The sequence below is a fragment of the Leiobunum rupestre genome, chromosome 3, assembly GCF_980474605.1.
Source record: "Leiobunum rupestre chromosome 3, qqLeiRupe1.1.hap1, whole genome shotgun sequence".
NCBI lineage: Eukaryota > Metazoa > Arthropoda > Arachnida > Opiliones > Sclerosomatidae > Leiobunum > Leiobunum rupestre.
The window spans coordinates 31,829,448-31,853,087 of record NC_143386.1 but is presented as its reverse complement, the minus strand read 5'-3'; the positions used below and the strand labels follow the sequence as shown (position 1 = coordinate 31,853,087).

The 23,640-nt window shown below is 31.4% G+C and overlaps 1 protein-coding gene across 1 annotated transcript in view; it reads left to right on the top strand.

Moving 5' to 3' along the window:
• The window catches only part of LOC149951480 (uncharacterized), a 126,029-nt gene that overhangs the window by 17,768 nt on the left and 84,621 nt on the right, over positions 1–23,640 (top strand). The window contains exon 2 of the mRNA XM_090168067.1: positions 10,872–11,032. The gene's annotated coding sequence lies outside the window, so the exon portion shown is untranslated. The remainder of the gene's footprint in view (positions 1–10,871; positions 11,033–23,640) is intronic.

Here is a 23,640-nt window from a genome sequence, read left to right as displayed (position 1 = left end):
TGGGCACCACTCCCCTCCCACCTCGATCTTCTGATTTCACGGTTTGTGCCGAGTGCAACTGTGATTACGATTGCTGGAAGAGCGGGGGATGTTGAAGTACCAGAATATCTTTCATTTTATAGGGAGTATCAAGTAGGACGTTTGATGGTGTTCGTGTTTTTGCCGGTAGGAGCGCGGTTAATCGACTTTCAGGGTGGAAAGTATGTATATGGTTGCCAAAGGTTCGGAAGAGGTTAGGGAGTTAGGAAATATGCCTTATTATTAAAGGGATAGGTCAAATGTTCAGGGAAAGGTTACGGAATTTGGAAATTGGTCTAAAAATGCAGAAAATGGTCACGGATTTTATGAATGTTTATAGATTTAGAGAAAGGTCACCTAATTAAATAGGCCAAACAATTTTGGGAAAAGTCACGGAATTTAAAAATAGGCCTAAATATTCGGGGAATTTAAATTCACCGCGAAAATTGCATGAAGGTGATTTTAAAGAAGTAAAGTGTATAGACGTTTCAAAAAAGGATTTTAGTTCAAAAATAACCTAAAATATACTTTCTGATAAAAGTATAATTTTAATATGGTCTAATTTTGACTTAAAATGTTTCGTGGAAATATCTAAAATGGGATTTGAAATGAAGTTTCTTCTCCGTCAATTACTACTCCCAATTTTATACACTTTCTACTCTCTTAATTATTACTACCAATTTTATACTTTCTACTCCCTCAATTACTACTCCCAATTTTATACACTTTCTACTCTCTTAATTATTACTCCCAATTTTATACACTTTCTACTCTCTTAATTACTACTCCCAATTTTATACACTTTCTACTCCCTCAATTACTACTCCCAATTTTATACTTTCTACTCCCTCAATTACTACTCCTAATTTTATACTTTCTACTCCCTCAATTACTACTCCCAATTTTATACTTTCTACTCCCTCAATTATTACTCCCAATTTTATACTTTCTACTTCCTCCATTTCTACTCCCAATTTAATACTTGCTACTCCCTCAATTACTACTCCTCATTCTATACACTTGCTACTCCCTCAATTACTACTCCCCATTCTATACACTTCCTACTCCCTAAATCTGGAATGAAAGCCAGCGACATATGTAATGTAGTGGTGCGAAATTTTGATGAAGAACTTCTCGACTGCGATTGCTAACGCGGTGAATGCATGCCTTGACGCTGACGCAATCTTGGAGTGGCAATTATTATTTAAATCAATTACGTAGTAACAGTCTTTAAAAAGGGCGTTTCCTGGAAGCAAATGACTGTCCATATTTTTCATCTTTCTTTTAGCCAGCCTTCTCAGTTAAATGCTTAATTAATGCTCTTTTAATTATTATAAATCGATTGAATAATTCTTTTATAGACGCATTCACATATTGTCTACAGGGAAATATGCAAAAAGGGGTGAAATCCACCCGAGGTACCTTACTATTTAATAATGTTTGAGGTAGATGGCGACACTATAAAGTTTAAGAAAAATGAACTTTTTTAAAGTTATTAATTAATTACTAAATTATAGTACTTTAAACTCTTATTAAAAATATATAATTTTTGTAATTTAAATTAACAATTAATTTTAAGTAGTTAACACTCTCCGCCATAGATGGCACTATAGTATAATTTTAAATTATCCAATCAGGGAAGATAATTTTGTATTTTAAATCTCGACAAAACCGTTCTCCACTAAAAATTGAAAACTTTCGACCAATCGTTGAAAATCAAAATTATAAAGTCATGTTGCTATCCAAGCGCCATCTACTAACAAATAACGCCATCATCACTTTACCTCGGATGAATTTTACCCCTTTAAAGTCGTCTTTGCCCCTTAAAAATTGTAAATCGATTTATACGAATAAATTATTTTATTTTATTTGAACGCCCAAGTGTTTTCTTCGTTAATTCATTTTGCCAAGGCTCCAGTATTTAGATAATTGAAAGTTCAAATCCAAGCGCCATCTACTAACAAATAACGCCATCATCACTTTACCTCGGATGAATTTTACCCCTTTAAAGTCGTCTTTGCCCGTTAAAAATTGTAAATCGATTTATACGAATAAATTATTTGATTTTATTTGAACGCCCAAGTGTTTTCTTCGTTAATTCATTTTGCCAAGGCTCCAGTATTTAGATAATTGAAAGTTCAAATGTATATTAACTAAGTTTAAGTTTAGGCAGGTTTTTCAGCTATCTGGTAATTCCAATATTTTATTATAATTTTAAAATGATGTGTTATATTAATAAAAATTATTACAAAGATGGTTTATTTTTTCGACAATTATAAATTATTAATTAGACTTTTCATAAATCCCGTATACTATTGATATTTTATTTGTTTTTCTAATTTTTATCTCTGGAGAAACGGTGTTTCTAAGTGTAAAAACCCAGGTACCAAAAAAATTTGAAATAGTGGAATATACCTGCCTGAACAATGCAATGACTAGTTTATTTGCGAATATGTCAAATAAGAAAATAATTTTTTTTACTAAATAAAAGTATTATGTTAACATTTAATTAATGCCAGATTTTGACCCAAATGTATTATATCTTCTGAAGTAATTGAAACGGACGCTAGTGACTTTTAAAAAAAAACTAGGGTTGTTAATTTTCCGGAAAAATAAAATGCGGAAAAATTTCCAGAAAATTTTCCGCAAATCGGAAAAATAAAAAATTTAAACATAAATTACTTTTCAAGGGTTTTTAATGTTTTAAACTTTTTATCGATTTAAAATGACTAATATCAGTAAACATACTACAAAACATTAATAGTGTTACATTTCAACCAGTTTAAACTAGTCTGTAGGTTTAGTTTTACTTTTAGATTAGAAAAATTGAGGTGAAAATGCCGCTTTATTTAAATTTGCAAACAATATATTAAACAAATCATGGAATGAAAACGTTTTTAATATTTTTCGGAAAAATACGGAAAATTTTCCGGAAAAAAGGCCTCGGTAATTTTCCGCGGAAAATTTTCCGCCTTACAACACTAAAAAATTACAAAAAATAGGTTAACAAAAAATTAAAATACCTATAAAATATGAGGAAACTAAAATATTAAATAATAATTAAATATAATTAGGATTTATTTTAATTCAAGATTAGCTAACTGATAAAAGTAAAATATACGTTAATTATACAGGAATAGATCCATTAATTGTATAAAAATTAATTAATTCAATAAAATAAAAAAAATCAGATTTGATTTTAATTTAAAATTGCCAACCCTGAACCGTAACTACAATAATAATCTTACAAGAGAAATATATAAGAAACAAATATGTGAATAAGTTAGCCTATTATAAAAGTTCAACAAAGCCCCTATAATTCCTATAAAATTCTATATTTTCAAAAATGTCCTATAAAATCCTTTAATTTTGATGTTTATTAGTATATTTTTGTGATAAAATGGTTAAATAGTTTGTTTTTAAGTGAAAATCAAAGATTTATATCACTAAGTATAGGTTTTGTTTTTAATATGTATAAAGTAATTAAATTAAATAGTATACATAGTCCTATAAAATCCTATAATTTTGAAAAAAAAACTCGTCCCATTTTTTAAAAATATAATCCTATTTTCCTTATAAAAAAAATTTAAAATTCCTAGTTATTTCAAAAGTCACGTATTTCGACTTGCTTGAATTTTTGCTTTCTAATTTCATATATTTTAAAATTCACTGTGTTGAAAACTAATGGGATAAATATTCATTATCTTAAATTGCCATAATTAGCTACAATTTACCATTTTTATCCGTATGGAGGTGTCTCAAAAATGGTGGCCTTTTGCTAACATCTGGGACGCCTGCCAGCAAAGTATATTTATCTCTAAAAATCTTACCACGTGACGTCACATTCTTAATAATGGAAGGCTCTCCCCCCCCCCCCCATCACGCCCTGACTTGGGAAACTACCGTCAGCATTTTGGCCGAATTTATCGGGGAAACCTAACTTTGAAAGTATTCCGCTAGAGGTCGAATCTCGGAATGGGCCCCGGAAAAAAGCCCCTATTCTTTGCCCCCTCCCCAACGAACTTCCGTATTCTAGAAAAAGGTACAAATAAAAATACAAAAAATAGGGTTTGGGGGCGCAATCAAAGCTTTTCACTCGTTGGAACTCCCAGATGGAAAATGCCGCTCTCAAGGGCAGGTGTTGTTCAGAAAGAACTTCCAAGAAACTTTTCCCCTAGCCAGTCACTTTTGTCCGTGGACGCGGAACTAACCTTAGCTACGGCCCTACGGAACTGCCAACTCTTTTTGACCTCTCTTCTTGAGGAAGGAAGTTGAAGCCCACCCTCTTACCTGGCGGTTTATCGTAATCGTTCGCGAAAGGTACAGGCTGTAAGCGTCGTACGTAATCGTAAGTTTTCCATTATTTTTCATCGTTTCTTGGGCGAACTTGAGCGTGCGAAATAGACTACTTGCAGACGCCGGAGCTGTGGTCAATAAAAAAGTGACGGGGTTGCCAGCCTTCTAGGCCAATTCCGAGACTTTCCCCCCCGCCCCCCGCGAGCGATTTTGTTATAATATTCTTCTTATTGAGGCAAGGGGGGATGGGGGAATAAGATGTTTTTGGAGCGTTTGCTCTTTGGGTCTAGTTTTGAGTATGGAAGGAACTTTTGGGGATTCATGTAGGCTTGTTTTTTAGTTGTATTTAGTTTGGTTTGGTTCATACTAGTGATGTACCGATATGGGTACAGCTGATATATCGCCTATTCGTATATGTATTTTAATTTTTTTTAAATAATTTTTTTCCCATTTTGCATTACTCTATTGAAATACATTGTGTGATTTAAATCAATGATTTAACAAAAAATCACTGGATTTATTTCTTCATTTATAATTAAAAGATATGTTATTTGGAAAATATAGGAAAATGTAGAAAAATATTGGTTGAATTTACAAAAAAAGGTTTTAAATGGGTACAGCCGTAAAATCGGCCGATATTAAAAAAGTTATCTATCATAACAGTAGTTTATATAATACAATCATTGTTAAAGACGGTTCAGTGCACTGTCATACCATTTTATTCTAATTTTTCATGAAAACAAGTTTCCAAGAGCATATCCGAATATGTTTCTTTTCATTTAACGTGATACATATTTTCTATCACAAATCGAATATCGTTGTTTTTATTTTATTTAAAATGAGCGCAAAAAGTCAGGGAAAGGTCAGGGACTTTTAAGATTATGTAAAAGGTCAGGGAAAAGTTAGGGAATTAGATTTTAACTTGACACTTTTTGAAGGTAATTCTGCTCTAGATCTATGACTAATTCTTTGATTATCATTTATTTCCTCGAAAGTTTTACTAATAATTTGAGTTCAGCGGTGTGGTAAACTAATGTTTAAATTAATCATAATTAAATTTAATTCTTAATTAAAAATAAAATTTGGGTGTGTACTAATGGCTAATGGTAAACTGTAATTTTTAAATATATTATAGATGATTTCATTGAATTGTTTTTTAAATTGATTTAACGTAAATAAAACAACCCCGATTTAAACTTTATTTTTTAATAACATATTTAAATTAGCGAGAATACCACAAAAATAGTTAAACAAAATAATAATAAAAAATATTCTAACTTATGTAAGTGAAAAAGGATGACAAAATAATTTCAGCCAAATAAAATTAATATTTTTTCATTTTGAAATATTGTAGATAAAATATCATTTAATAAAACTGGCCATTTAATCCTTTATCTTTAACTATCACTATATTAGCAGGGTTGCCAAATGTCAGGGAATTGAGGGAAAAGTTAGGCCCTCGATATAACCAATCTCCCTAACCATCAAAAAAATACATTCTTGGTAAATTTATTAACTTCTGTTTGAAGAAAAATATAAAGTTAACATGGTGACCATACTTCCTATATTTTATATTTCTTCTATATCGATTGTCTTCAGGATAATTTGGCAATTTTCTTATATTTTCCTATATTTCGATAAATTTTTCATACTTTGCGTTTTGATTTAAATATAGTTTTAAAGTTTGTTAAAAATCTCCCAAAAACAGCCATCTTTTATTAAAGCACTAATTTCATTGGCTTTTACGGCTGGCTGCATTTTTAAAATGAAAATTTAATATTACCTTAATACCTATCTAGTTACAAAGTCTGTGATGTTTTCTTATTAAATGTAATATTATTATTAAACCAAAGTTGCTTTAAAATAATTTCTTTTATCTATATTAAAATTATTCCTATATAATTTCTTATAAAACGACTGTGAATTTCCTATTTTTCGTTCCAAAAATTGGGGGTTTCCGGTGGTCACCCTGATCTAATTTTGACCCTCAAAATCGTCAAAGAAAATCTCTAAAAATGGTCAAAGAAAATCTCTAAAAATCGTCAAAGAAAATCTCTAAAAATGGTCAAAGAAAATCTCTAAAAATGGTCAAAGAAAATCTCTAAAAATGGTCAAAGAAAATCTCTAAAAATGGTCAAAGAAAATCTCTAAAAATCGTCAAAGAAAATCTCTAAAAATGGTCAAAGAAAATCTCTAAAAATGGTCAAAGAAAATCTCTAAAAATCGTCAAAGAAAATCTCTAAAAATCGTCAAAGAAAATCTCTAAAAATCGTCAAAGAAAATCTCTAAAAATGGTCAAAGAAAATCTCTAAAAATGGTCAAAGAAAATCTCTAAAAATCGTCAAAGAAAATCTCTAAAAATGGTCAAAGAAAATCTCTAAAAATGGTCAAAGAAAATCTCTAAAAATCGTCAAAGAAAATCTCTAAAAATCGTCAAAGAAAATCTCTAAAAATCGTCAAAGAAAATCTCTAAAAATCGTCAAAGAAAATCTCTAAAAATCGTCAAAGAAAATCTCTAAAAATGGTCAAAGAAAATCTCTAAAAATGGTCAAAGAAAATCTCTAAAAATCGTCAAAGAAAATCTCTAAAAATCGTCAGGGAAAATCTCTAAAAATTGTCAGGGAAAATCTCTAAAAATTGTCAGGGAAAATCTCTAAAAATTGTCAGGGAAAATCTCTAAAAATTGTCAGGGAAAATCTCTAAAAATTGTCAGGGAAAATCTCTAAAAATTGTCAGGGAAAATCTCTAAAAATTGTCAGGGAAAATCTCTAAAAATTGTCAGGGAAAATCTCTAAAAATGGTCTCCTCAATCTCTAAAAATGGTCTCCTCAATCTCTAAAAATGGTCTCCTCAATCTCTAAAAATGGTCTCCTCAATCTCTAAAAATGGTCTCCTCAATCTCTAAAAATGGTCTCCTCAATCTCTAAAAATGGTCTCCTCAATCTCTAAAAATGTTCAGGGAAAAGTAGTACTGAAAATACTGAGGCTCACCCTAATGAGCATAAACTTAAGCTTTCTCTATCGACTATTGTTGATAAAGCAATTAAAATGTAATCAGATAAGTAAAGAATAAAGGAGGCGTAACGGAGATAATTATACCTCGCAGGTGACACAAAGTACGCGGAATTACTAATTTGCTACAATATTAAGAATGTTAAATATCCCTATTACATTATTCGAATCCAATCTTTTTCTTCGAGTAATTGAATTGTATCCTGGGGCGAAACAGCTGCTCGCGCACAAACCATCTTAATTACCTTAATTCATTAGGCATGTTATGTAGGCTTAATAGTAAAATAGAAAAAGAATTTCATTCATTACTTTTGTAAAAAATGAAGTACAATTTTCTGAATCGCTTTCGTTTGCCCTTGGATATACCTAAACCAGTCGTCTGCCCACGCTAAGACCATTGCTATTCAATTGACTATATATGAAAAGTAATTAATTATTGGATTCATTCATTGACTTTCATTATTATCGTTTATTCGGCGAATTTAATCTGTCATGTACAGAGTGTTTGGTTATTTTTTAAATTTAAATGGCAACTATTAATTGTACGTGGAACTTGAAACTTGTGTTATAAATTGTTTGTAATATATTAAAATTTTCATTGTCACTTTGAACTCAGTTGGAAAATACTAATTTTTATAACTCGGTGAAATTACAAATTCATAAAATAAAAGTATTTTTTTTCAAATTTAGTTAAAATTAATGTTTTATTGAAAATGGTTTGTAAATTGTAAATTTGAAACATCGCGAAATTACTAGTTTATAATCGTAACACTTTTTTAAAAATGTTTTTTTTTAAAGTCAATTGAAAATAAATGGAAATTTATTGAAAATTTGAAAATTATTATTTAAAAATTCATTTTTTAAATTACATCGTTTACTGATTTTTTTAATCAAATTAAATCATTTATTTATTCTTTTAATCAAATTAAATCATTTATTTATTTTTAAATTACACTCGATTATTTAAATTCATTTTTTAAAACTCAGTTAAAATTAATGTTTTATTGAAAAGGTTTCGAAAACTGGAAATTTTAAACAGCGCTAAACTAATTCATAATCGTAACACTTGAAATTTATTGAAAATTACTCTATCAATTATTTAAAAATTATTTTTAAAATAACATCATTTATTGATTTTATTTAAATTACCTTATCATTTTTTTATTTTTTTTTTAAATTACTCTATCATTTATTTAAAAATTTTTTTTTTAAATTACTTTATCAATTATTTAAAAATTCATTTTTTTAAATTACATTATTTATTTTTCTTTAAATTACATTATTTATTTTTCTTTAAATTACATTATCATTCATTTAAAATTAATTTTTGAAATTTACACTCAATTATTTAAAAATCTATTTTTTAAATTTACATTATCGTTTCGTTTATTGAATCTTTTTTAAATAACATTTATTTTTTAAAATTGCACTATAATTTATTTATTTTTTATTTTTATTTTTTTAAATTACATTATAATTTATTTATTTTATAAAATTACATTATCATTTATTTCTTTTTAAAATTACAGTATCATTTATTTATTTTTAAAATTACAGTATCATTTATTTATTTTTAAAATTGCATTATCATTTATTTATGTTTTAAAATTGCATTCTCATGTATATTTATGTTTTAAAATTACATTATCATGTATATTTATTTTTTAAAATTACATTATCATGTATATTTATTTTTTTAAATTGCATTATCATGTATATTTTTAATTACATTATCATGTAAATTTATTTTTTAAAATTACATTATCATGTATATTTATTTTTTAAATTGCATAATAATGTATATTTATTTTTAAAATTACATTATCATGTATATTTATTTTTTTAAATTACATTGTCATGTATTTAAAATTTTCCAATTTTTTTTACAAACTCATTGGCAGCAAATAATGCACTCACAATTTTTTAAAATATCTTGTTAATTGAAAAACCATTTTTTTGCTTTGAAAAATTTGTAAATCGAACAACGAAATATGAAACCCCTGTACTTATAAAATTTCCCCAAGTTGTAAATAGCGTGTCTTTTTATCTTATCGAATTTTGAAGAAAGTACCCTAGTCATTTCGTCAGAACGTGTTAAGCTTTATTTTCTGCCAAAGCTTCGAATGCAAAATCCCCTTCTCATTTTTTGGGGACATCACTTTTAGCGTGGGTCGTCGGTACCTGCCTAAAATCGAGGTTATCGCGAATATCATTACGCAAACCGAAGTAGAGAAACCGCTATCGTCCGCTTCAATCACGCGTCGTCCCTACAAATCAAACTTTACTACAAGGTTGATGCTGATTTTATTCAAAGAGTCGTAATTTTTCGGCTCTATATCGACTTCGAGGACACTTTATTGAAAAAGATATTGCGCTTCGTGGAGTTATTAGCAGAAGTATATAAGTATCTCCCTTAGAAAGAAGTATCCATTATCCTTTTTCTCCTATCTTCTGTTTTACGGGATTCAACTAAGAACCCTCAGAAGCTTAAAGGGAATATAACCTCAGTTATTTGGTGTGAAACACCAACGTTTGCAGTTCTGACCGCTCTTGCCTTTGGCTTTAGACTTGTTTGGCGCCACTGTATAGAGTAATTTTAGCCTAGCTGATTATTATTATTATTATTAATAATTTAAAAAATTGAAGGGGTCTTCCATAAAGATATTATATTCCCTTTAAATCCTTTAACAAAATTATTTATTTTGCCAAAAGATTAATATATTTCGTAAGAGAGAAGTATTACACATCTCCATACTGTTAAGTGTTAATGTTATTCACTTGAAACATGTATTTTCGCATGCTCGTGTTTATTTAAAAAAAATACTTTTCGGAAGCCAAACAAATACGTTGGAGATTAATCATAAGGGTAACAGAATCATTTGAAAAATTTTGCCCGAATTTGAGGTTGCCCTAATGATTTTTTCAAACTTGCATAATAATTTTTTTTATTTTTTTTATTTGTAAATGACTTATTTGTGTTTGATAGTGGCAAATAAAGTAGACATAGAAAGTCAACTAATAATAAAATTCATTTAGAAATTTATTTGAAAAAGATAATTTATATTTTAAATTTTTAATAATTGTTTATGAATAGTTAAATATCCCTACAGAGTGTCAATTTTAAAAGAGTATTTGTGTATAGAGTGCTTTCAATTCGAAACTCACGACGTTAATTACGTAATTTGCCTATAGAGTGCTTTCGGCTGATACGATTTGGAAAACTTTGAACGTTTCAGCTGTAGTGTTAATAGTGGCCACCATGACAGTTACCTTTTTTTGTCAATATGCAAATTACATTCGAATTGAAAGCACTCTATTGATAATAAACGGTAACTGTCATGGCGGACACTATGAACACTACAGCTGTGACGTAACAAGTTTTCAAAATCGTAGCATGCTAGGAAAGCACTATATACTTATCTTGTAAAAGTTCTATTATATACTTTTCATAGCAAGGATTATTTTTTAACCCGCCTACGTACAAAATGTGTATTATTTTTTGCTCTTTTAAAAGTGTTTCAAACCTTTTTTCGTTTGGCTCGTAGATATTCTGTGCGGTGTCTCCCTGACCTGATTTGCCCGTTTTCGGGAAAGAGAATTTGCTTGGAGCTGCGTATATTCGATTTTCAGTCGCCAGGAATCTCCGCCAGGAGAACTCGATTCGTACGATGTAGGAACCTTCGTACTCATCCGTTATAGTTTTCTGGTTAGTTTTGTTTTCATTTTGTCTCTCGTAACTGTGTTTGTGTTGATTCGCCGTAAAACCCTAATTTGGCACCCCCTTATTATTTTGCTAATGATGTGCCAGTTAATTTAAATCGCGCTTTTGGACTTTGATATTGGGTATTTTTGTTATTTTGGTCTCTGGTTTTGATAAATATTTAAAGTGTTGGTTGCACGAAAAATCGATAGTAATAAAAACGAATGAGTGCGGGCTTGTTTTGAAGCCCAGGACGTTCCGTTTCCAAAAATGTTATTGTCGAAGCAAATTTCCGAAACTGACCTTTTTCGCTCCCCAAAATCCTGAAATTTTCGGCGAATTTCTCTCCTCCGTAGCACGAGAAATTTGGGGAAAATCAAAGCTGTAGTTTTATTCCTAAAATAGAAGGAACTGAAATGGAGGGATTCTGTTTACTTGTAGAAGTTTTCAAACCAGAGCTTTTTATCATAATATTAGGCTTATTATCGAAATAAAAAATATTTAACAAAAAATTTACGAGGAGCCTTCGGTTTCATATCGTTTTTCTACTACGTAGGCTTGTGTATGCCTATTTCAATTACTACTGCGTAGGACTTTTTCCTGGGTATTAAATCAACCTGCTTTTAATCCCAGATGTAAAGAAATGTATTACAGACAATTAGCCAATGATACGCTTCGCATTTTCTGTCGTCATGGGTGCCGAGAAAGTCTGGAAATTCGCCGAAAAACTCGATTTCCACCATTTCGACTTGTTTTTATAATAATTCAAAGACCACTTAACCAATTTTGATGAAATTTTCTGTACTTGCTATAAAATGTTTGCTCTTTCTAATGAATCATTAATTAGCCATAGCTAAAATTTCGTGCAACCAACACTTTAAGTTAATAAAGTTTCCAAAAGAAACTTTAATATTTATAATGTTGGTAAATATTTTGTGATACATGCCTTTTGTTTGGCAAATTTAAATTATATGTGGTAAGAGCTCTTTTATAGCTGCGTGCGTATAAATTATTATAATAAATAAATTTAAGTTTAAGTAATAACGTTTGAAGTTTCGGACAAAACCCTAAAATATTTAAAATGTTGTTAATTTGTGTTTGTGATACAGGTCTTTTTGGAAATTTAAATTATTTATGATAAAATCACTTTCATGGCTGCGTACGTATAAATTTAAATGCATATATTTAGATTTAATTAATAAACGTTTGAGGTTCTCCGAAGAAAACCTAAATTATTTAAAATGTTGGTAATTTGTTTGTGATACAAGTCTTTTTAGGAACTTTAAATTATTTATGATAAAATCTCTTTCATGGCTTCATACGTATAAATTATTATAATAAATATATTTAAGTTTAAGTATTAATGTTTGGAACTCCGTCAAAAACCTAAAATATTTAAATTTGTGTTTGGAAATTTAAATTATCTATCGTAAACACTATTTCTTATTACCTCTCCTAGGAGGGGTTATACAACCACCGTGTCTGTCTGTCTGTGGGTGGGTCTGTCTGTCAGGCCTGCGAACGCGTTCGCATTTTCGGGGCAAAGGGTAATCACTGCGTACCCAGTTTCTTAGAATCAGGGAAAAGGTTTTTCCAAAAGCGCCCTCTTTTTGTCATTGGGTGTAGTATAATTTTTTAATCGGCCGGGATTCGAACCCGAGCCCTCTTGCACGACAGGTGAGCGTTCTACCGCAGAACCACGGATACAGTTACGCTTTACTGAAAATTAAAAACTCTTCCGAGGAGAGGTATATTTTGGCCTGCCAACTTGTTTTTATACTTGTAATTTATAATATTACACATTTATTAGTAATTTCGGTAATACCAGAAGTAAATAATATAGCTCTTACGAGATAAGTATACATCTATCTTCAATCAATTCAATTTTCTTTTTATTTCCCGAAAAATAACGTGCTTAGAGAAGCACTTTTTACAATTTTCCAGGGTTTTATATTACTTTTTACCTTCGCGACAATGTAATTTATACAATATTGCTAATGTTATTGGCGATTTGGCGGGAAATTAACACTAAGCGGTTTCATTTGGATACTTATCTCATACTAGACATTAATATTAACTTCTGGTAATACGTAGTAATATGTTTGTAGCACTGAAATATAAATACAAAAGTATGTGCTACGAATTGCAGGGCGGATGAATCTTCGACTGTTATTATCTGTAAAAGTTAATTCCGGAAACTTAACGCATTAATACTCTAAACTAAAACAAACAAGTTGTAGCGTTTATTGGATAGACAGTTTTACGAAGAATTCATCGATTTCCCTGGCGTCGAAATTTCGAATTCCAAAATTTTCAAATTTAAATAGCATACGATTCTCTCCTTTAAACATTTTAGCGGCCTAACATTTGGAAGTCAAATAGGGGTTCAATAGGTCTACTTTACGTCGTTAAAATTGTACTAAAATGCAGTCAGTATTTACTTTAGATTTTGGCATTCGAATAATATTTCAGAGTTTGTGTTTGTAAACTTTCGTCAGATGCTAACTGTGAAACTTAAGATTAGGTGCTTATTTCTGCGTAGTCCAATGACCTAAAAGGTCAAATATTTGGTTCCTGCATGATATGTCATTTTTCTACATGCCTCTTAGTATGGACTTCGTGCACTTGTGTTGTAATTTTCCGCAAATTGGAAAAATAAGAATCTGAAACTTTTTATCGATATAAAATGTCTAATATCAGTAAACATACTACAAAACATTAATAGTGTTACCAAATGAAAACCTTTAAAATTTTTTCGGAAAAATACCGAAATTTTTCCGACTTACAACACTATCGTGAACAGTTGAATTTGTTGATAAAAATTAATTACGGAGCGTTCAGATTGTAGAACTTTTAAAATTTGGTCACCGAATTTGTTAAATTAATTGGCAGTAAATTAAGCAGTGTGAACAGAAAAAGTTGACACACTTTCTGCAGGACCAACACTCAAATTTAATCGGATAGGTGAGCGCTTTTTGGGTGTACCATTTGTCTGAGATATAAAACTATTTCAAATTAAACCAATGAATTGAGGCTATTTCGTGACGTCACTGACGCGGTAACTTTTAAACCTATAACCAGATGTCTGCTAACTATCTAATATTGCTATTATCGAAATAGCAGTCAAAAATAAATTTAATCGATTTGATTTAAATCAAGTAATTTAAAAAATCAGTGATTTAAAACACAATGTATTTCAATGGAGGAATAAAATATAGCAAAAAATACGTTCTTAAAAAACCAAAATACATAGAAAATCTGAGCAAACTAAAATATTAAATAGTAATTAAATTTAATTAAAATTTCTTTAATTCAAGATTAGCTAACTGATAAAGTAAAATATCCGTTAATTATACAGGAATAGTCATAAATTGTATAAAAATCAATAAATTCAAAATTATAATAAAAAATCAGATTTAAATAAAAAAAATGGATTGATTTGATTTTTTTTAAATAAAAAAAATGCCAACCTTGATTCCTAAATTTCATACAGAACACCATAGAACAGCTAACGTAAAAATGAAGGTACAAATTTTCGACTTTACACAATAAGATTTTAGTTACCAAAAAAAAATATTGTGTAAAGTCGAAAATTCGTACCTTCATTTTTACGTAGAATATGCACAAGGCAAAAAACGTTTATTATAACTTTGGCCATGGCCACTATTTTTGGCGCAAATATGTTTTCTATTGGAAAATCACGATTGACGTCATGTGACGTTACAGAGCCCATGACTCTTATGCTAATACTAATTGAAATATGATTTTTTTTTCAAATTTAGTTTTATAGGCCTTATCTGAAAAGTTTTAAGACGCGAACAATTTGTTTACAAAGAGGTACAAAATCGTCTGGTAAAATTGCCCTTCAAAATTCAAACTTGAAATTTGCCTTTGACCAGGGTTCGTACACTACCTGAAAATCCTGGAAAACCTGAAAAAGTCAGGGAATTTGAAAATGTTTCCAAATGTCAGGGAAAAGTCAGGGAATTTTAAAAAGTTTCGAAAAGTCCGGTAATTTTAAAGTGATTCCAAATGGTCAGGGAAAAGTCAGGGAATTTTAAAAAGTTTCGAAAAGGTCAAGGAAAAGTCAGGGAATTTTAAAAAGTTTCCAAAAGGTCAGGGAAACGTCAGGGAATTTTAAAATTATTCCAAAAGGTCAGGGAAAAGTCAGGGAATTTTAAAATTATTCCAAATTGTCAGGGAAAAGTCAGGGAATTTTAAAATTATTCCAAAATGTCAGGGAAAAGTCAGGGAATTTTAAAATTATTCCAAAAAGTCAGGGAAAGTCAGGGAATTTTAAAATTATTCCAAAATGTCAGGGAAAAGTCAGGGAATTTTAAAATTATTCCAAAATGTCAGGGAAAAGTCAGGGAATTTTAAAATTATTCCAAAATGTCAGGGAAAAGTCAGGGAATTTTAAAATTATTCCAAAATGTCAGGGAAAAGTCAGGGAATTTTAAAATTATTCCAAAATGTCAGGAAAAAGTCAGGGAATTTTAAAATTATTCCAAAATGTCAGGGAAAAGTCAGGGAATAGTCAGGGAATTTTAAAATTATTCCAAAATGTCAGGGAAAAGTCAGGGAATAGTCAGGGAATTTTAAAATTATTCCAAAATGTCAGGGAAAAGTCAGGGAATTTGCAAATGGTCTCTAAAAGTAAGGGAAAAGTCAGGGAATTTGCAAATGGTCTCTAAAAGTAAGGGATCTTTAAAATGACCCCAAAAAAATCAAGCAAATAAATTTTTGAAAGAAAATATTTCAAGTTTTTTATCTCATACCATTCATTTATTCTTGAAAAATGGTCAGTGAAAACCTGGAAATGCCTGGGAATTTAATTCCGAAAATTTTCTACGAACCCTGCTTTAAAGGGAATATAACCTCAGGGTTTTTGGTGTGGAACACCAACACTTCGACCATTTCCCGCTCCATCCTATGGCTTCAGATATTTTTGGCGCTGGTCAGTGATTTCCCGCCTAAATTGTTAACATAAAAAACATAAAAAACCCTTAAAAACGACTTGAGGTTATATTCCCTTTAACATAACTAGCTATTATTGTCGGTACCGTTTGTTACACCTGCTGGCAGAAATTCGAAAAGAAAATTAATACTGACTTAACCTTCAACTAAGCTTTCAATTTACAACTTGTAAGCGTTAAATCAAGGTCCATGCATTATAAAATTATCATACAAATTTCAAGTTATAGAAGTAACAGAAAATGACAGTAAGCACCTTTTCATTTCGATAATAAAACATGGGTCTTATTCTTGTTTGGTAGCAATTAAATTAGACACCCCTCTTCAATCCTTTCTCTTTTTCCCTTATGTACGCAACAGTCCCAGAACATACCGGTTTCTTGTCTGGAAAAATAAACAGAATGAGAACAAGATTCTCAAATCATTGAATTTAATGGGAAAAGGAGTCCTTTCAAAAACAAATAGAAATTACCCTCACGAATGCAAAACGATAGGGGCCCTTTATAAATGCACGGAACGGGGTTTTAAAAGCGTTTCTGAATGTTACCGGGAACGGGGTTCACCAAGAATTCATTTTATTCTACTAAGCAGGGTTGCCACGGTACCTGGATAACCTGGAATTCCTGAAAAAGTCAGGGAATTTTAAAAATTGGTCTCAAAATCAGGGAGAAGTCGGAATTTTAGAAATTCGTCTAAAAATCAGGAAAATTTCGTGGAATTTTAAAAATACATCTAAAAATCAGGTAAATGTCAGGGAATTTTAGAAATTCGTCTAAAAATCAGGGACATGTCAGGGAATTTTAGAAATTCGTCTAAAAATCAAGGAAATGTCGGGGAATTTTAGAAATTTGTCTAAAAATCAGGGAAACGTCGGGGAATTTTAGAAATTCATCTAAAAATCAGGGAAATGTAGGGGGAATTTTAGAAATTCGTCTAAAAATCAGGGAAACGTCGGGGAATTTTAGAAATTCGTCTAAAAATCAGGGAAACGTCGGGGAATTTTAGAAATTCATCTAAAAATGATAATCCCATCATTAATTATAACTATAAATAATGTTATTTAGTTATTTTAAGGGTGATGATGCTGAAATTGATCGGGGTATTTGTGAATATGTGTCGGAAGAAAGTCGATGGTTTTGCTTGACGTATTTTATGAACGACCCCTAAAACGAAATAATCTCATCGAATATATTATACGTCAAAATATTCGCTGTTGGGGAATAAATTTATTCGAATTTTATTTTATTAGTTTTTTTTTGGCGTTCTTGAAATAAGTATATATTGTTATAGAACAGCGTTATTAATAGACCGATCCAACCAACTGTCTATTTCGGTTATAAACCAAATCTCTCCAGCTGAAATTACGTAGTATTTATTTTTTTCTGAAAAATTAATTGCATTTTTTTTATTTTTAAACGCCTAAGGATAAATAATATTAATTTTAAATGAAATTTATTAATATTTAGAAAGTTAATGAATCTATAACAATGGAAATCTAAGAAATGGTCAGCGCTAGTGGCGTGATTGAGTTAGAGGTTCTCTAAGCAGACGTCGCAGTTTTTCGTTTTATAAGAATGCGTTGTCAAGACTAAACGGAATAGTCTTGTGATCCAAACTACTAATAGAAAAAATATTTGTGATCCAAACTACCAATAGAAAAAATATTTGTGATCCAAACTGCTAATAGAATAAATATTTGTGGTCCAAACTGCTAATAGAATAAATATTTGTGGTCCAAACTACTAATAGAATAAATATTTGTGGTCAAGACTACTAATAGAATAAATATTTGTGATACAGACTACCAATAGAATAAATATTTGTGATCCAAACTACCAATAGAATAAATATTTTTGGTCAAGACTACCAATAGAATAAATATTTGTGGTCAAGACTACCAATAGAATAAATATTTGTGATCCAGACTACCAATAGAAAAAATATTTGTGATCCAAACTACCAATAGAAAAAATATTTGTGATCCAAACTGCTAATAGAATAAATATTTGTGGTCAAGACTACTAATAGAATAAATATTTGTGATCCAAACTACTAATAGAATAAATATTTGTGGTCAAGACTACCAATAGAATAAATATTTGTGATCCAGACTACCAATAGAATAAATATTTGTGATCCAAACTACTAATAGAAGAAATACTTGTGGTCAAGACTAACATTAGAATAAATACTTGTGGTCAAGACTACCATTAGAATAAATATTTGTGATCCAGACTACCAATAGAAAAAATATTTGTGATCCAAACTACCAATAGAAAAAATATTTGTGATCCAAACTGCTAATAGAATAAATATTTGTGGTCAAGACTACTAATAGAATAAATATTTGTGATCCAAACTACTAATAGAATAAATATTTGTGGTCAAGACTACCAATAGAATAAATATTTGTGTGATCCAGACTACCAATAGAATAAATATTTGTGATCCAAACTACTAATAGAAGAAATACTTGTGGTCAAGACTAACATTAGAATAAATACTTGTGGTCAAGACTACCATTAGAATAAATACTTGTGGTGCAGACTACCATTAGAATAAATACTTGTGGTCCAGACTACGTACGAATGTAGTAATCAGGCACCGTCTGCTTATTTCGATTACGCCACCTACCGGCGAATGTTTCTTCCAAGATCCATATTTGTCGGTGTAATTCGTCCATGACACTAGGCTGGGATCAGTCTATGAGATGATTTTAGATCGGTCTTCGGCGGATGTATTTGCAGAGATGATAAAACAGTCGATTCTCTGGCTGCCGAGAGGTTTAATGGATTTCGGCGAATGTTGAAATGGCTTCGAATGCTAATGATGTTTGCGGGGGAAGGCATCGTTCAACCCCCCCCCCGCGTGCCCGATTGATTTGTGACGTCACGGGCCCACACATTCATCACTTAATGCGCGAGGCCGCGGATTGTAGAAAATGTAACGTTATTCGGGCCTTTCATTGGCATTTCTACAAATCTCATTTGTTCCGCGTTACTGATTTGCATTATACGGGCAAAGAGTATAAAAACTACGTAACCTAGAGATATAATGACGGTCGAAAGCAGTAAAGGAAGTTGTAGCAACCGGGGGGGGGGGGGAGGCACTCAGTGAATTTGCACTTCAAATTTCGGTACCGCAGCGCCACTACGGCAGTATTTAGTACAATAAATAATAAAACCGGAGAAAAATGGCAATTACGGTGTTGCGGAGGTGCTAAATTTGGCATTTTGGATATTTAATTGTCTAATATCTGTCAATTCAAAAAAGTTACAGTAATTGGTTACTGTTTCGTGATTTTTTTAGTTAGAATTTGTGGATTCGTTGTTTCGGTGTTTATTTTCAAAAAGTGAAGAATAAGGCGTTTGTTCTCTAACGTTGCCAAGTCCTAAAGGTAACCAATTCCTTAAGGAATTTTCAAGAATGTTGAACTAAATCAAAATGATTGCCACTTAAAACTGCCGTAGTGGCGCTGCGGTACCGAAATTTGAAGTGCAAATTCACTGAGTGCCTTCCCCCCCGGTTGCTACAACTTCCTTTACTGCTTTCGACCGTCATTATATCTCTAGGTTACGTAGTTTGTATACTCTTTGATACGGGGAGATAAAGGCAGTGACGTCATTAGGGTTTGCTTATTATTGTTATTATTTTTTTTATTTAATTTTTTAAGCCTACCTGACTAGGTAGAAATCACAAAAATACATTTAAAATAACTTAGCTTAACTAAACGAAAACCCAACAAAAACTATAACTTTTCTACGCAATAAAAACATTAGAAATATGATCAGTTAAAACAATAGTTCCTAAATCCGTTATTTTACAACACTTTGTTATTTCTAGTCATTTATACAAATGGATTTCATTTCTTTTGGGCATTTCAAAATGATGGTTACAAATACGTAAAAATTTTATTAAATAATTTTATCCTATTTTAGTTTTTACATTCTGATTACCTACGTTCATGGCTTCTTGATAGGCATTTTTTTCTTTTTTAATTAATTATAATTTTTTGTATTATTAAACCTATCTGATAATCAGATAGGCATTTATTTAAAAAAGATAAAATTTACGTACAAATGAACTTAAGAAGGAATGCTATTTACAATGTGCATTTACACTTTTACCTACCACTACACTATACATCCATTAAAAAACATCAAAACCTAGATCAAGTTGGCCATTTTCGACCTTTACAATCTTTGTTGATAATAGAGCGTCTAAATATTTCATATTCGTGTGTTGCGCAAGTTATTTTTTTTAAAGAAATTACAAAGCTTCTCAAGGCCATGCCTACTGTTGCTATTCAAGTAAATTGATAATTTACTTACTGATATTAACATACAGTTTACTTTATAAAAAGGGTCATTATTAGAAGTATAGAACCAGAATAGTTTGTTGGTGAGCATTAATATTTTTATTATTTTTATTGTTATTATTGTTATTATTATTATTATTATTATTATTATCATCAAAAGTATCATAAGACCCAAAAGTGTGTCAGAACGGTATAGTAGTTAATGAGAGTTTGTCGCAAAGTAAAACAGGGAAACGAAGATGGGGTCGGAAAATACGTCATCAAAACCGAAGTGCTCCAGCGCCGCCGAGTGAGGCGTTTCAGAAGGTATGTCTACGGGCGAGAAAATCGCGCCAGACCATAGACTAAATATAACGTTGCTAGTACTATTCCAACTAGTGGGTTATGTAGTCAATAATGCGACTAGGTCTCACTAGAAATTTTAATAGGCGCGAAGGTACAGCTGACACACTTTTGGGTCTTATGCTACTTTTGATATTATTGTTATTATTATTATTATTATTATTATTGTTGTTGTTATTGTTATTGGGACAAACGTATCGAGAGTATGGTAATATTAGTTGGTTTGGTTTCCGGTAGTCAAAGCCCTACAATACGGGGGGTGGGGGCAGCCGGTACAAATTAGCAGGGCCCGTGCAGCCTCTGGGCCCCTGTTTGAACAAACGAGGTAAACTTTTCCCGGGTTCCTCTCAGAAAACGTATAGCTATCTCCAGTAGTAACGGCTCTCTTGGGGCCCGGGCCCGTTTGAGGCGGCCCTGGTCCCAACTTAAGCTCGACAGTACATGGACGGAAATATGTTTTGACGGACTCGCTGCTTGGTGTGGCGGAGTGGTGAGCACTTTCGCCTTGTAGCAAGAGGAGCCGGGTTCGATCCCAGCTTGTAGCACTGGGTGGAAATTCGGAAAAACTCCCTCCGCGTTGAGTTTGCCAGTTCTCTCCCCACTGGTTTAAAGGGTTTTCCCCCGAGCTATTCGGTTTCCCCTTCCATAAAAACGTGTTGAGGTAATAATTAGTGTAGGGAGCGTAACCACCGCCCTCCTACGCATTGTAACCCGGCCACCTGAATTAATGGCTTTAAAAGTCGCTTGATGACTTAAGCCTAAGGCTGTGCCTTGGGTATTAGCCTAGCGGATTATTATTATTATTTTATTATATTTGAAAATTAGATAAAAAGTTAACACACGGAACATATGAATTCGTGTAAAAAACTATATCAGATAAATCCCAATTATGAAAAAACCTAGCTACTAAAATACGAAAACCAGGCTTAAAAAAACTCGGCATTCAATTGAAAATAGCGAAGTTCTGGATAATAATGTTCAATATTATTGGTCTTTTTCTTCCCTTCGGGCTCTAAACAGTGAAATATATGGAAATGCAATTTTTGATAAGCTTCCAGGAAACATGATTTAAATACGCGTATTAATAGATAGTTATAAAAAGCAGCCCAAAGGGTAAATCGTAATTTCTCAATAAGGAACGATCTCTCGGGAAAGCACCCATCCCTGCGGCCATGATTAGATCATATTCTCGTTCTTGGCGAATTGAGGGAAAAAGTGTTACGAACTATTTCGTCATGCATCGACTCAGAAATATATAAAATGTGTCTTGCGAGAGAAGTATATTCACCTTTTTATATTGCTAATGTTATTGAAACATGTACCCGAGCAGGCCCAAAATACGTTTCGGGAGGTACATCATAAAGTAACTTAATCAAACTGTTACATCGAAGAAATTTGGTTTATAAATATTTATTTGCTATTGTAATTTTAACATTTTATGCAGGAAGTAAATTCCTAGTGTTTGTATACTTTTCTCGTCGAAGATATATTGTAAGTCGGATATATTGTACGTACACTTATCTCGTCGGATATATTGTACGTACACTTATCTCGTCGGATATATATTGTACGTACACTTATCTCGACGGAGATATATTGTACGTACACTTATCTCGACGGATATATATTGTACGTACACTTATCTCGACGGAGATATATTGTAAGTACACTTATCTCGACGGAGATATATTGTAAGTACACTTATCTCGACGGAGATATATTGTAAGTACACTTATCTCGACGGAGATATATTGTAAGTACACTTATCTCGACGGATATATATTGTAAGTACACTTATCTCGACGGATATATATTGTAAGTACACTTATCTCGACGGATATATATTGTAAGTACACTTATCTCGACGGATATATATTGTAAGTACACTTATCTCGACGGATATATATTGTAAGTACACTTATCTCGACGGATATATATTGTAAGTACACTTATCTCGACGGATATATATTGTAAGTACACTTATCTCGACGGAGATATATTGTACGTACACTTATCTCGACGGAGATATATTGTAAGTACACTTATCTCGACGGATATATATTGTAAGTACACTTATCTCGACGGATATATATTGTAAGTACACTTATCTCGACGGATATATATTGTAAGTACACTTATCTCGACGGATATTTATTGTACGTACACTTATCTCGACGGAGATATATTGTACGTACACTTATCTCGTCGGAGATATATTGTACGTACACTTATCTCGACGGAGATATATTGTACGTACACTTATCTCGACGGAGATATATTGTAAGTACACTTATCTCGTCGGAGATATATTGTACGTACACTTATCTCGTCGGAGATATATTGTACGTACACTTATCTCGTCGGAGATATATTGTATGTACATTTCTCTTGTTCGCGATATATTGTTACATACTTATCTCTCAAAAAATGATCATTTACTTCTATTCGCATCTACTTAGTAAAATGAATATATATAAAACACTTTCCTTGGTAACTTGAAGAAGGAGAGTATATTTAGTAATTTCGGTAGTAGCTCCTTTCCCTGTTGGCGCAATTTCTGGTACCGTTTCGATTTGATAATCCTCCGGCATGGCCTGTCAAACTGGTTTTTCCAAAAATGGTCTACCAGAAAAAAAGACCGAAAATATGCGGGAAAAGTAAAGTGAGGAATGACAGAATTGAATAAAAGATCGCCGCCGCCGCTAGAGGCGCCACTTTCATTGTGCTTTTCGACCACGTACAGGGTGAACACTCAATTTTCCCCTAATGCTGGCTTTGCTAAACGAAATTCGAAGATAAAACTTTGTGAATTTACGATACATTAGGCTATGCCTGGGCAACTTTTTGAAATGGGACGACGAAGTAGTTCAATTAAAGCCTGTGGATGATTTCATATGCTCTTTAGTGTGAGGGCTAATGGAAACAAGAAGGCCACTTTACTTTATAATATGGTTTATTATTCAATGATGTTATTTTATTG